This window comes from Manis pentadactyla, chromosome 3, assembly GCF_030020395.1.
Source record: "Manis pentadactyla isolate mManPen7 chromosome 3, mManPen7.hap1, whole genome shotgun sequence".
NCBI classification, from domain to species: domain Eukaryota; kingdom Metazoa; phylum Chordata; class Mammalia; order Pholidota; family Manidae; genus Manis; species Manis pentadactyla.
The window spans coordinates 132,941,177-132,955,832 of NC_080021.1; the positions used below are offsets into that span (position 1 = coordinate 132,941,177).

Here is a 14,656-nt window from a genome sequence, read left to right on the forward strand (position 1 = left end):
AGGAACAAAACAGCAGCAGAATCACAGAACTCAAGAATGGACTAACAGGTACCGAAGGGAAAGGGACTGGGGAGGATGGGTGGGTAGGGAGGGATAAGGGGGGGAGAAGTAGGGGGGTATTAAGATTAACATGCATGGGGGGGGTAGGAGAAAAGGGAGGGCTGTACAACACAGAGAAGGCAAGTAGTGATTCTACAACATTTTGCTATTCTGATGGACAGTGACTGTAAAGGGGTTTATAGGGGAGACCTGGTATAGGGGAGAGCCTAGTAAACATAATATTCGTCATGTAAGTGTAGATTAGTGATAGAAAAAAAAAAGGGCAGTTCCTGTGTGGTAACCTCCAACGAGTTCTACACAAGGGTATAAAGGGCATATAAAAGTGTAGGCAAAGGGTCTGTTTGTGTTTATACAGAGGATCAAAGCCTAATTGGGCTACCCCGAAAATGAACTAAGATACGATATGAAAAAGAACTTCCAACATCTGCACTCTCTGGAAGTCTCATGCCAGAAGATGATCATCAAAAAACCCCAACAAAGATCCACACACTGCTACAGCTGTAGATGCACTCATCCCACCAGTTCCTGGACTTACCATGGGAATGAGGAAGGAGATATCTAAGCTGGCCTGTGCATACCGTAAAACAACAAATTTGACTGGATCTATACTGTTGGAACTCAACCAAGAATTTGGAGAAGTGCAAATTGTAGCGCTCCAAAGTCTTACAACTACAAACTATTTACTGTTAAAAGAACATATGGCATGTGAACAGTCCCCAGGAATGGGTTGTTTTAATTTGTCTGATTTCTCTCAGACTGTTCAAGTTCAGTTGGACAATATCCACCATATCATAGATAAGTTTTCACAAATGCCTAAGGTGCCTAACTGGTTTTCTTGGTTTCACTGCAGATGGCTGGTAATTACAGATATGCTTTGGTTATGTAACTATACTCCTATTATGTTAATGTGTGTGTGCAATTTAAGTAGTAGCTTAAAACCTATACATGCTGAAGTTACTCTACAAGAAGATATATCAAAGAAATAATCAATCTTCCCATGTTTTCTTCCGCCTGCTACTTCTATAGCTTTTCTTCTTCCTTCCTAATTACAACCCTTAAATAGAATTCGTGCCTCATATCAAATTTACCGAGTATCATAATTCTTCCAAGTGGTAAAGATACCTCAAGACAAATGCTGGGCATAGAAGCCACAGGGCATAAATATGCAAAGAAGTAAAAAGCTAACTTTTTCAAACAATAAGGCTTCTCTCTCACTTACCAACTTCACATTTCCCTGTATGGCCCCGGAAGATGACTGGTTAGCCAGAGACGGGTAAGATTCCTCAAGGGAGGAACAACCTAAGACAGGCACAGTCGCAGGGGGGCCATCAGGTGAGAAATTGGGGATCAACAGAGGTGAGGCTTAGAACCTCACCCCCCCGTTCTGAGAGAAATCTTCTGCATACGTGGATGTTTTATTGCCCTGGTCTAGCTTGGATTAACACATAGTCTACAGGCACACACCTGATCATCTACATTTGCTCTCTTACAACACTAAACTATGTTTTCTACCTTTATCTTGTATCTACCTACCACTTCAGCATTTTATTAAAAAAAATAATAATAAAGAGAGAAATGTGGTATCCACATATAAATCAAGTATAAAAACCAAATGAGTATTCATTATTTGAACTGACTGTTTATAGTTCATAATGCATGAGCAAAACCGAAAGTTTCTGTGATGACTGCCCTTGTACTGTTCACTATGTAACTTATTCATTATGTAAGAATTTGTTCTACATGTAAAAACTTGTTTGTTATGCCTCAGAAGATTGGAGACTGACAAAAATTAGGCTTGGGGTGGAATAATGATTGTGCATTGAGCATTGACTCCCCTATACAGAATTTTATTGTCGTTAACAACCATTTGATCAATAAATATGAGAGATGCCCTCACAAAAAAAAAAAAAAAAAAAGAAGGACTGACTTCCAATGGTAAAATAAATTAGTAACCGGGATGTAATGTATAGCATAAGGAATATAGTCAAGATATTGTAACAGCCTGGTAGGGTGATAGCTGGAACCTAGAATTATGTATATAAATGTTCTACCACTGTGTTGTACACTTGAAACTCATGTAATGTAATACTGTGTGTCAACTACCCTTCAATAAAAAATAATTATTTAAAAAAAAAAAAAAAAACTTTCAACTACTTAGTATTTAAATGAAAACTTATACATTTACATAGTTTAAACCATCCCTCTTGTATTTTTACTCCTGGGCACCTTACCCAGAGGGGGAAAATGCTATAATGGTTTTTCTGGTGTATCTTTCTAAATATATATTCTATATTTTACATGCACATATATGTATTATTCATTTTGAGAATCTCAAAAGGGAAAATATTATGTTTATCAACTGATTGACTGTAAAAAAGTCCTGATGTTCATTATCAACAAACACTACTACTTCGTTCTTTCTAAAGGCTGTGTGCAATTTCATAATATAAAAGTATCAATTTATTTGTCAGGCACCAACAGATAGAGAACTGTGTCAATATATAACTTTACTATAAAAAATGGTACAGCTGATCTCTGTGCACATTTACATGCCTATATTAGACTATAACTATGGGTAGATTTCTAGAAGTACAATTGCTACCTAGTAAATTGTACACTCTGAAGACCTACAAGCATCACTCTTCTTGTATCGTTTTTGTAAACTTGTAGTTAATTGTCCAGCTAGTACCAAACTGCCCTCCTAGGAATCGTATCAGTGTATACCCCACCAAGCACGTAAGGCAGTGTTACCTGAGGTTGAATCCTTTGGATTCTACCTTTTCAGTTCATCTGCAGACATAAGCACTTTGTCTATCTGCTTTGTGCAGACTGCTTATTACAGACCTGAAACAGGTGAGGGCTGTGAGGTCTGCAGCCAGGCTGCTTGGGTTCAAATCCTTGTGTCAGCACTAACCAGCTCTCTGATTTGAGCAAATAAAACCTCTGGTTTTTGCTTGTTTTCTTATTATTTGAGTGAAATATTACTACCTCCTGTAAAGCTTTGTGAGGATGTAAAGGCACACAAAGCACAAAGAATTCTGTCTGCACTCAGGATATGTAATGAACAATTCATACTTGATTTCTTTAAACTGATTTTTTTTAAACCCAAGTCTTATGCTAAGCAAGAACATCCATGGTCTCATAGGTATGGTGTACTATTTTTATTTTAAGAGACTTTAAATTTAATACATAACTGCGGAAGGAAAAGAATATGTTTTTACTATGATATAGTTTGCAAAGTACTGTCCTAAACATGGAGCACTTTTAGCAAATACTTAACTCTGTTCCTATCTATCTAATGGGCTAAGTAGTACCCACTGCTGCTTCAATTTTCCTCTCTTCAACTTGTACATGAGGTTGAACATTATTTCATTTATTTATAAGCCATCTTTCTTTGTGCAGACTTATTAATATCTTTCCATCTGTACACTTTTTATCTTTATCCACTGATCTGTAAAAGTGCTTTGTAGATAAGGAAGTTAACTCTATGTCATGTATATGTGACTGCCTATGGGGCAATTGTCTCTCTTCCTTAAAGGCATCCCATAGGTTATTGCCCAGCTCCCCCAAGCGATGCTGAAGGGTGTCTCTCTCAAGCCTAAGTCCCTCTCTCTCCTCACTAACCCTCTCGATAACCTCCTCTTTCTCCTCAATAATATTTTCCAATTTATCTCAGTGAAAAGAGAACCTATGATGCCAGATGCTACAAGGCCACTTAGGGTATGTAAGCAGCTTTCTAACTCACAGAGGGCTAATTCTGCAGCTTCCGGAGTCTCCACAACTTCCCCAGTTCTAGGGAAGGCCCCTCCCCTCTAGGAGCTACTTTACCCTAGACCAATTCCCCACTAGGGGCTCCCAAATTGGAAGCCCCACAGATGGGGGGACAGTAACAGGTGAAGCTGCATCCTCTCCCACTGCATTCACTGGGTCTTCCCCACCATCCACAGAGGAGGTTCCAGACATCTCCCCACCATCTCTAGGGACAGCCCTCCCAAAAGTCATACCCATTTGGACAGATTTTGGGTTCAGAGGTGCTGCCGACTACCACCAGTTGTAACTCCGAGGAGAGGAAATCCTAGGGCAAAATACCTCTAAAACCGAAACCAGTGAAAGGGAGAAATAAAGTTTAAAATCCGTTTATTGCTTACAAACTGTGGTTTGGGTCCATTTCTCTCTCCTGCTCTGGCAGAAACAAGTGAGACCTCCCTCCAACCTCTCAGGTTCAGATAAGCCCTGGGCTGCCCAGGTAATTACCTACTGATATGGAGATGAACTACTCTCCACCCCTTTAGGAACACCTATTGATATGCAGATGCACTAAAGCCAGGTGAAAGACTCTGGAAATCCTTCAATTTTACCCACAGGCCACCCCCTCCAGAAATCTGACCTTACAATCTACTCGCTCCCCCTCTTCCGCAATGGTGCCTGGGTGAGAAAAATGGAGCATTGTGACCAGACTGATGACAGAAAATAACAACAGCGATAAAATCATGATAATCCTCAAGCCAGAGGATTCAGCTGTGTTCAAAGTCCTCTGCAGATTAAGTCTACAATTCACCCATTCCACAGGCAGGCAGTAGCAATTATCATGTGGCAGCTGCAGCCAGGGAGCGTATCCAGGCCACAAGGACTGTAGGAGAAAATAACCTTAAAGGCAATAAGATACATGTTTTTATAACACCAGCATAGACAAATCTTGTCCATCATGTACGATGCAAGCAAGACAGTGGTCCTGTGATAGAACAGTGGCAGGAATGGGATATCATCCTGGTCTAGTATACCAGACTTTCACCCCCTCCCTGTGGGGGTTACAGATGGGTCAATATATAGCGCTACGGGAGGTACATGCACTGGCCATAAAGAAAAAACAAAACTTCCCCGAAAGATGCTCTTACCTCCTGGACATTTTGGGTACACTACTGTGACCTTTGGGGGCCACTCTGTTGTTACTCCAAGAATACACACGAGGCCAGCTTTCAGGCCTTTTCTGTAAGGTGCCAGAAGGGTCAGCTATCCCTGATCCATGTTTTGAAATGTCCAGGACCACATCCATTCAACAGTGTCTCCAGGGTTTAATGCAGTTGGGGCTGGCAGCAGGATGTTGCTCTGTGGCTATATCATGGCTTCAAAAACTCTTCTTTGGTTTGCACATATAGCTGTATAGGAGAGGCAGCAAGGTGTGTGAGCATATCCACAGGGCTCAAAGCTCCTTTTCGTGGCTTCTCATTCAAACTACATAGCACTGTCCATAAGCGAACTGACAAGTCCCATAGACTATTGGTGTCCAACTTCAGGCCAGATCTCAACAAACCGTTGTACCTCTCTATCATGCCTGTCCCAGTAGGGTTGTATGATACATGAAATTTCCACTTTATTCCTAATTGCTGAACCCATCCTTGTAATGCATATCCAGTAAAGTGGGTGCCTTGGTCGCTTTCAATCACCTGTGGCTGGCCATAGGCTGCAAAGAGATGCTCTAGGCCCCTCCTGGTGGTCTGCTGATCTGCACAACATGCAGGAAAAGCACCCAATAGTCCAGTACCAATGTCCACACAAGTCATGGCATACCAATATTCTTCTGATATGGGCAGAGGCCCAATACAGTTATCTGCCACCTTATAAGGGATATCGGCCCCCTCAATATTGTCCCATGTTGCTGCAGGACTCAGTGTAAGTCCCTCTTAGAGCACACAAGGCACTCCTTCCAGGCTTGGCTACTTCAAAGGTCAATGGCAAGCCCCACCATGATGGGCTACAGCCAACATTGTCTTTTGCTGTGTGTGCAACAAACGCTGATGTAGCCATTGGGCCACGTCAGAGGCAGGCTTTCTTTCTAGCCAGCACACCTGAGCCAATGTGTCTGCTTTATCATTCACTGGGGATGCCAAGGCAAATGGCCAATCACATGACATACAGTACAGTCTTAGTCTGACCAGAAGCCATTAGGCCTTGCCACAACTCTTGCCCCCAAAGGGGCTGATGACCAACCATCCAGTTGGCATAGTACCACATCAGTAACCACAGGGTCAAACCATGATAGACAGCCCAGCGGTCACTGCAGACAACTATAGGGAAAGGCTCCTGGGTGATCATGAGCCATACTGCCGCAACTCAGCCAATTGACTGCTCTTCCCTCTCCATCCTCTATCCATATTGTCACAGACTTAGGATGGAAAACCACAGCTGTCCACTTTGGGGGCTGCCCATGACTGGAGCCATCTGTATACCAAGCATCTTCAGTTATAGGGGCTTTTCCCTCCCAATAAGGGCTCTCGGCTACCAATGACTCAAAAGCAAGTTCTTCCTGCTTTCCATTGGTATAGGTCACTGGCCCCTAAGAAGCATTGGAATTCTCCACTTAAGGTGCTAGAAGAGAGAGTGCTGTGCTGCTGTAAATACGTACCCCATTTGGCCAGTGTTGACATCTGTGCCATGCCCCTCTGTGGCCTCTGTGTCCTGTCTTGCAACCACCCCTCAACGAGATAGGTGGTTATTACCTTTGTTGGAGCTGTTCCGGTGATAGGTTCCATAGCCAGTAAAGTGTGGTACACAGCAGCCAGCTGTTTTTCTTTCAAGGTGTACCGGGCCTCTGCTCATTTCCATAGTTTTGACCGGAATCCAATACGTTGGCATGTCTGTTCAAGCTGCTGCCAAAGACCCCATCCATAACCATCTTCAGTTACATGAACATCTAGCTCACAGGGCCTTGATGAGTCCATTACACTCAAGGCCTGTATGGCCTTGACTGCCCACTTAGCAGCAGTAAAAGCAGCTGCACATGTTTCATCTCAGTCCCACCTGATGCCCTTTGGTACCAACAGGTATAAGGGCTTCAGAATTTCTGCCAAGTGTGGGATAAACACTCTCCAGTAGCCCCAAAAGACCCAAAAACTCTTGTAATACTGCCACAAATGGTAGGGGTGGGGAAAGCCTGGACCTTGCCTATGACTGCTTCAGGAGTAACTTTGCTTTTACCCGACCAAACAACCCCCAAGAATTTTATAGACAAACCAGGTCCCTGAACCTTGGTGCTGTTCACAGCCCATCCTTTCTCGTATAGATGTTGTAGCACTCTAGGAACTGCCCCTTCTAAATCTGAAAGAGAATCAGATGTGAGCATAATATCATCAATGCAGTGATACAACTGCACCGTTTGTAGTTCTTCTATGTGGCCAAGTCCTGGGCTATAAGTCTGTGACAGATGGTGGGACTGTGGAGATATCCCTGTGGAAGGACAGTGAATGTCCACTGCTGGCCTTCCTATATGAAGGCAAACTGTTCCTGACTTTCCTATGCTATGTCTATAGAGAAGAAAGCATTAGCAAGGTCTAGTACATAATGATAGGTTTCCAGCTCATGGCTGAGGGTGTCCAGAATGGCTGCTATAGAGGGGACAGCAGCATGCAAAGGGGGTATAACTTTATTCAATTCCCTGTAGTCCACAGTCATATGCTAGGAGCCATCTGGCTTTTTCACTGGCCACACTGGGGAATTAAAAGAACTATGAGTGGGATTTATGATACCCACCCTCTCCAACTCCTGCAGAGTTTCTCCTATTTCCTTGTGCCCCCGAGGCAATTTATACTGCTTAGCATTTGTCATCCGCTGAGGTACAGGCAAAGCTACAGGTGGATGCATAATGTGTCCCCTCAGAACTGCCTTTACCACACATACCCTCAGTCTGAACCCACCTGCAGTGGTCTGTAACCACAGGCCCTGCAGGATATCTACCCCCAAAATACATTCAAGGATGGGACAAATGTACACAGTATACTCCTTTGGGGGTAAATGCCCTATCCCCAGTGGGATTTGGGCTTTCTTCACTCTAATTGCCTTACCCCCACAAGCCATCTATCACAGCAGGGGTCCCAGGAAAACGCTCAGGGTTGCCATAAACCAGAGAACACAGCTCCTGTGTCCACCAGCACCAGGACACACTCTACATTCACAGGAGACCAATGAATTGCTAATTCTACATGTGGCCTCCATTCCCCACCAATATCCATGATGAACATAGATGCAAAAATCCTGAACAAAATATTAGAAAACTGAATTCAAAATATATCAAAAGGATCATCCATCATGACCAAATGGGATTTATTTTAGAACACAATGATGGTACAATTTCCATAAATCAATCAGTACCATACGCCACATTAACAAAAAGAAGGATAAAAACCACACTATCATCTCAATAGATGCTCAAAAAGCATTTGACAAAATTCAATATCAATTCATGATAAAATCTCTCAACAAAATGGATGTAGAGGGAATATACCTTAACATAATAAAGGTCATGTATGACAAACTCACAGCCAACATCATACTCAATGGCAAAAAGCTGAAAGCTTTTCCTCTAAGACCAGGAGCAAGACAAGGATGCCCACTCTCACCACTTTTATTCAAAATAGTACTGGAGGTCCTAGCCACAGCAATCAAACAAGAAAAAGACATAAAAAGCATAAAGTTGTTAAGGAAGAAGTAAAACTGTCACTATTTACAGATGACATGATATTATATATAGAAAACTGTAAAGACTCCACCAAAAAACTACTAGAATAACTGGATTCAGCAAAGTTGAAGGATGCCAAATCAATTTACAGAAATCCATTGCATTCCTATATACTAACAATGAACTAGTAGAAAGAGGAATCAGTTAAATTCCAAGTATAATTACATCAAAAAATACCTCAAACCTAACCAAGGAGGTGAAAGACCTGTACTTTGAAAACTGTAATACTCTCATGAGAGAAATTAAAGATGACACAAATAAGTGGAAACCTATCCTATGCTCATGTATAGGAAGAATTAATATTGTCAAAATAGCCATCCTGCCTACAGCAATTTACAGATTCAGTGCCATCTCTATCAAAACACAAAGGACATTTTTCAATGAACTAGAGCAAATGATATTAAAATATCTACAGAATGCAAAAACCCTGAATAGCAAAGCAATCATGAGAAAGGAGAACAAAGCTTGGGGGTATCACACTCCCTAACTTCAAGCTATACTACAAAGAACAAATAATCAAAACAGTGTGGTAATGGCACAAGAACAGATCCCTAGATCAACAGAACAGAAATAAACCCATGCATTGATGGTTAATGTTAACATATGATAAAGAAGCCATGAATATACCATAGGGAAAAACAGTCACTTCAATAAATGGCATTAGGAAAATTGGACAGCTACAATGCCGAAGAATGAAACTGGATCATGGTCTAACTCTATACACAAAAGTAAACTCAAAATGGATCAAAGACCTTTAATGTAAAACATGAAACCATAAAATGCTTAAAATAAAACATAGACAAAAATCTCTAGAACATAAGCATGAGCAAATTTTTTCTGGAAATGTCTTCCCAAGAAAGGGACACAAAATCAAAAATGAACAAGTGGGATTGCATCAAACTGAAAATCTTCTGTACAGCAAAGGACACCATCTGCAGAACAAAAAGGCAATCTACAGTATGGGAGAATATATTCATAAATGATTTATCTGATAAGGGGTTAACATCTAAAATATATAAAGGACCTATATGACTCAACACCAAGAAAAAAAAATTAAAAGATAGGCAGAGGACTTGAACAGACATTTTTCTAATGAAGTACAGATGGCCAATAGGCACATAAAATGATGCTCCACACTATTAATGATCAGGGAAATGCAAGTCAAAACCATAATGAGATATCACTGCACACCAGTTAGAATGGCCACTATTCAAAAGACAAGAAATAAAGTGTTGGTGAGGATGTGGAGAAATAGGAACACTCCTACACTCTTTGTGGGAATGTAAACTAGTGCAGCCGTTGTGGAAAGCAGTATGGAGGTTCCTCAAAGAACTAAAAATAGAAATAGCATTTGACCCCGTAACTCCACTTCTAGGAACTTACCCAAAAAACCCACAAAATCTCTGATTTGAAAAGATATATGCACACCTATGTTTATTGCTGCATTATTTACAATAGCCAAGATATGGAAGCGACAAAAATGTCCATCAACATATGAATGGATAAAGAAGAGGTGGTACGTATACACAATGGAATATTATTCAGCCATAAAATTGAAAGAAATTTTGCCATTGTGACAACATGGATGCACCTAGAGGATATTATGTTAAGTGAAATAAGAAAGGCAGAGAAAAAATATGCCTATGATTTCACTTATTTGTGCAATCTAAACACAAAACTAAACAAAATGAACACAACAGCAGTAGACTCATAGACACTAGGAAGGCACTGGTGGTTACCATGGGGGAGGGGCTGGGGTGGAAACACAGTACCGTTCTGTTGGAACAAGGTTAACACAACGAGCCTGAGGCCGATGATGCAGCTATAGCCTGAATCTGTGCTGGGAAAGATGGTAATAAGCTTACAAAAGCAGGTTATTCCTTACTCAAGAGTGTTGCTATTTTAGGCATCAAAAATCAATTTCTTAAGCTAGACTTATTTTAACTTCATCCACTTGTATCTAAAATGAATGCCTGGGCATTCCTATACACTAACAATGAACTAGCAGAGAGAGAAATCAGGAAAACAATTTCATTCACAATTACACCAAAAAGAATAAAATACCTAGGAATAAACCTAACCAAGGAAGTGAAAGACCTATACTCTGAACACTACAAGACACTCATGAGAGAAATTAAAGAAGATACCAATAAACGGAAACACATCCCATGCTCATGAATAGGAAGAATTAATATTGTCAAAATGGCCATCCTGCCTAAAGCAATCTATAGATTCAATTCAATACAATTCCTATCAAAATACCAACAGCATTCTTCAACGAAATAGAGAAAATCATCCTAAAATTCAAATGGAACCACAAAAGACCCCGAATAGCCAAAGCAATCCTGAGAAGGAAGAATAAAGCAGGGGGAATTATGCTCCCCAACTTCAAGCTCTACTTACAAAGCCACAGTAATCAAGACAATTTGGTACTGGCACAAGAACAGACCCATAGACCAATGGAACAAACTAGAGAGCCCTGATATAAACCCAACCATATATGGCCAATTAATATATGATAAAGGAGCCATGGACATACAATGGGGAAATGACAGTCTCTTCAACAGCTGGTGTTGGCAAAACTGGACAGCTGCATGCAAGAGAATGAAACTGGATTCTTGTTTAACCCCACACACAAAAGTAAACTCAAAATGGATTAGACTTGAATGTAAGTCATGAAACCATAAAACTCTTAGAAGACAACATAGGCAAAAATCTCCTGAATATAAGCATGAGCAACTTCTTCCTGATCCCATCTCCTCGAGAAAGGGAAACAAAAGCAAAAATGAACTCATGGGACTACATCAAACTAAAAAGTTTTTGTAGAGCAAAGGACATCATCAACAAAACAAAAAAGCATCCTACACTATGGGAGAAAATATTTGTAAATGACATATCTGACAAGGGGTTAACATCCAAAATATATAAAGAACTTACACACCTCAACACCCAAAAACCAAAGATCCCGATTAACAAATGGGCAGAGGATATGAAGAGACAGTTCTCCAAAGAAATTCAGATGGCCAACAGACACACTAATCATCAGGGAAATGCAAATTAAAACCACAATGAGATATCACCTCACACCAGTAAGGATGGCCAGCATTGAAAAGACTAAGAACAACAAATGCTGGTGAGGATGCAGAGAAAGGGGAACCCTCCTACACTGCTGGTGGGAATGTAAGCTAATTCAACCATTGTGGAAAGCAATATGGAGGTTCCTCAAAAAACTAAAAATAGAAATACCATTTGACCCATGAATCCCATTCCTTGGAATATACCCAAAGAATAGAACTTCTCAGATTCAAAAAGACATATGCACCCCTATGTTTATCGCAGCACTTTTTACAATAGCCAAGATATGGAAGGAACCTAAGCGTACATCAGTAGATTAATGGATAAAGAAGTGGTACATATACACAATGGAATACTATTCGGTCATAAGAAAGAAACAAATCCTACCATTTGCAACAACATGGATGGAGCTGGAGGACATTATGCTCAGTGAAATAAGTCAGGCGGAGAAAGACAAGTGCCAAATGATTTCTCTCATTTGTGGAGTACAACAACGAAGCAAAACTGAAGGAACAAAATAGCAACAGACTCAGAGACTCTAAGAAGGAACTAGTGGTTACCAAAGGGGAGTTGTGTGGGAGGACGGGTGGGGAGGGAGAAGAAAATCGTGGGGTATTATGTTTAGTACACATGGTGTCGGGGATCACAGGGAGAACAGAGTAGCACAGAGAAGGCAAATAGTGGACCTGTGGCATCTTGCTGCACTGATGGACAGTGACTGCATTGGGGTATGGGTGGGGACTTGATAATATGGGTAAATGTAGAAAACACATTGTGTTTTCATGTGAAACCTTTGTAAGAGTGCATATCAATAATACCTTAAGAAAAAAAGAAAAAAAGGAACAGACTAATCGTTTAAGAAAACTTTGTCCTTTTAACAGAAAACAAAATTCTAATTTTGCTGTGTACTTGATGTCAAGACTCATTTGCTTTAATTTCACATAGCATGACCATATCAATTCTTCCACAAACTTTCTACAACTTTCTTTTTTACAGAGTTCTCCCTCTTTAAATAACCAGGTGTACCTTAGAACAAAGTTACCCTCTTTCACCCTTAATAAAATGCATTTTCATTCCTTAGACCTTCTCTTATCAAAACACACATCTTTTTTAGCATGCAGAGATGTTTTCCTTATTGCTGTAACTACGTTTAATTAGATCCCAAAACCATGAGAAACTTTAGTTTTCAGTGAACACTGAGAAGTAAACTATTATAAACTATTATACTAGCATTCTTTAGATTGACAAACTTATGAACATTTTATAATTTCTGGAAACATATGCTTTACAGCACAATTTCTCAATAACCACAAAATGTCTACTTAGCAAAACCTTCAGGTTTTAGGTTACCATAAAGATTTTCAAGCCCTAAGTAGGTATACATACACTCTGTAACATACTGTAACACAATTATTAATAAGTTCAATTACTACACTTAATTTAGTTCACTTGTTCTTAACAACCATGCTAGATTACTTACAAAATCTTCACTGAACAAGACAAAGCCAAGCCTCTCTTTAAGCATTCTTTTCTTTTGAAAGATTTAAGTCAGGCTGTATTCCAGAAGATAAATTTCTGTCTCAGGGAGTCTAGTTTAAAACCTGCCAATTTTTTAGAATAAGCAGAATATCCCAGAGCAAACAGCAGAATGCACATTCTGCTCAAGGACACATGCAACACTGTCCATGACAGGTGACATGTAAGGCCACAAAGCAAGACGGGAAATTTAATAAAGCTGAAGTCATATCAAACATCTTTTCCCGCCACATTATGAAACTGGAAATAGTTAACAAGAAAAAACTGGAAAAATACACAAACGTGGAGGCCGAACAACATGTTACTGAATAACCGATGGATCAAGGAAGAAATCAAAGGATATAAAAAAATACCCGGAGAACAATAAATGCAGTTTCCCATTTGGCTTCTTTTCTCACTTCACGCCCCGACAAAAACAAACCCCAACGTACCGCAATTCTGTCCCCTAGTTCCTGCCGCACAGTTCCAAGGCCCCGACTTCCCGAGGACCTTTCCAGACTCAGATCTCCTGCTGTTTCCACCACCCCGTTTTACCAACAGTAGAAACTCCTACTCTGGTTTCTGAGGACCAGCCTCTCCCCTGCGCCCTCTTCCACGCGCTCCTTTCGCGCCGGGACAGGCCCGGAGGGAACTCCGCGCTCGCCGGGGCTCAAACCGAGACCCTCGGCTCTGGCTCTCGCCGGTCCCTCCCCACGCTCAGCGGCCGGGGCGGTGTGCGCCCGCGAGTCCTTCCAGAGACGGACGCCGAGGGACCGGGCAGGCCCGCCCAGGCCTCCGAACACAGCCACGCGCACCGTCCATGTCCCCGGGGCCGGGTGTGGCCGCGGGTGACGAGCTCACCTCGTAGAACGCCTGGACCAGCTCCACCAGCACCCACGGCTCAGCTACGGTGGTCTTACCCAGCCGCTCCGACCTCCTTCCCGAAGACCAGCGGGTCATCCAGTGCGCGGCGCGGCGCACCGACGTCTGCGCGCCTGGGGGCGGGGCGGCCGAGCGCTGGGCACCGCCCCCTAGCGCTAGCGCTCTGCACAGGAAAGCAGTATGCTGAGGCGTCTACAGGGACACTTGTTGACCTGAGCCTCCTACCTGGGGTGGGGATGTTGCGAAACTGTGCGATGTTTGGTCACCTCACCTGCACGGCCCTGACCTCGCAACTTGCTTCAAACAGGTGTTTGCAAACAGCTTTCAGCTACTCCGGGGAACTAATCCCATCCCTGTTCTGCTGCTGCTTTCTAACAAGACTCTGAGAGAGGAGGGGGCTTCTAACACCGGGGCCTCGCGCGCTGCCTGCCATCGCACTCTGCCAGGTCCATTGGTTTCCAGGTAAATGGATTCTCTGCAGCTCTGACCCCATTGCTTTCAGCGGGTCAGGGAACCTGCAGGCATCTGATAATGAGCATGTTCGTGGCAAAACGCCTATTTACATTCCCAAGCAAAACGTGAGAGGAACAGAAAGCAATATTGGCTTCGCTT

At 41.9% G+C, this 14,656-nt stretch overlaps 1 protein-coding gene across 15 annotated transcripts in view; it reads right to left on the bottom strand.

Moving 5' to 3' along the window:
- Window positions 1–14,161, bottom strand: part of LOC118917158 (spermatogenesis-associated protein 31E1-like) — a 227,002-nt gene extending 212,841 nt beyond the window's left edge. For 4 of the 15 annotated variants that reach the window (XR_008996443.1, XR_008996456.1, XM_057498467.1 and 1 more), the window contains exon 1: window positions 14,024–14,161. The gene's annotated coding sequence lies outside the window, so the exon portion shown is untranslated. The other 11 variants (XR_008996448.1, XR_008996437.1, XR_008996446.1 and 8 more) reach the window with 9 other exon arrangements.
- Window positions 14,162–14,656: the final 495 nt, after the last annotated feature.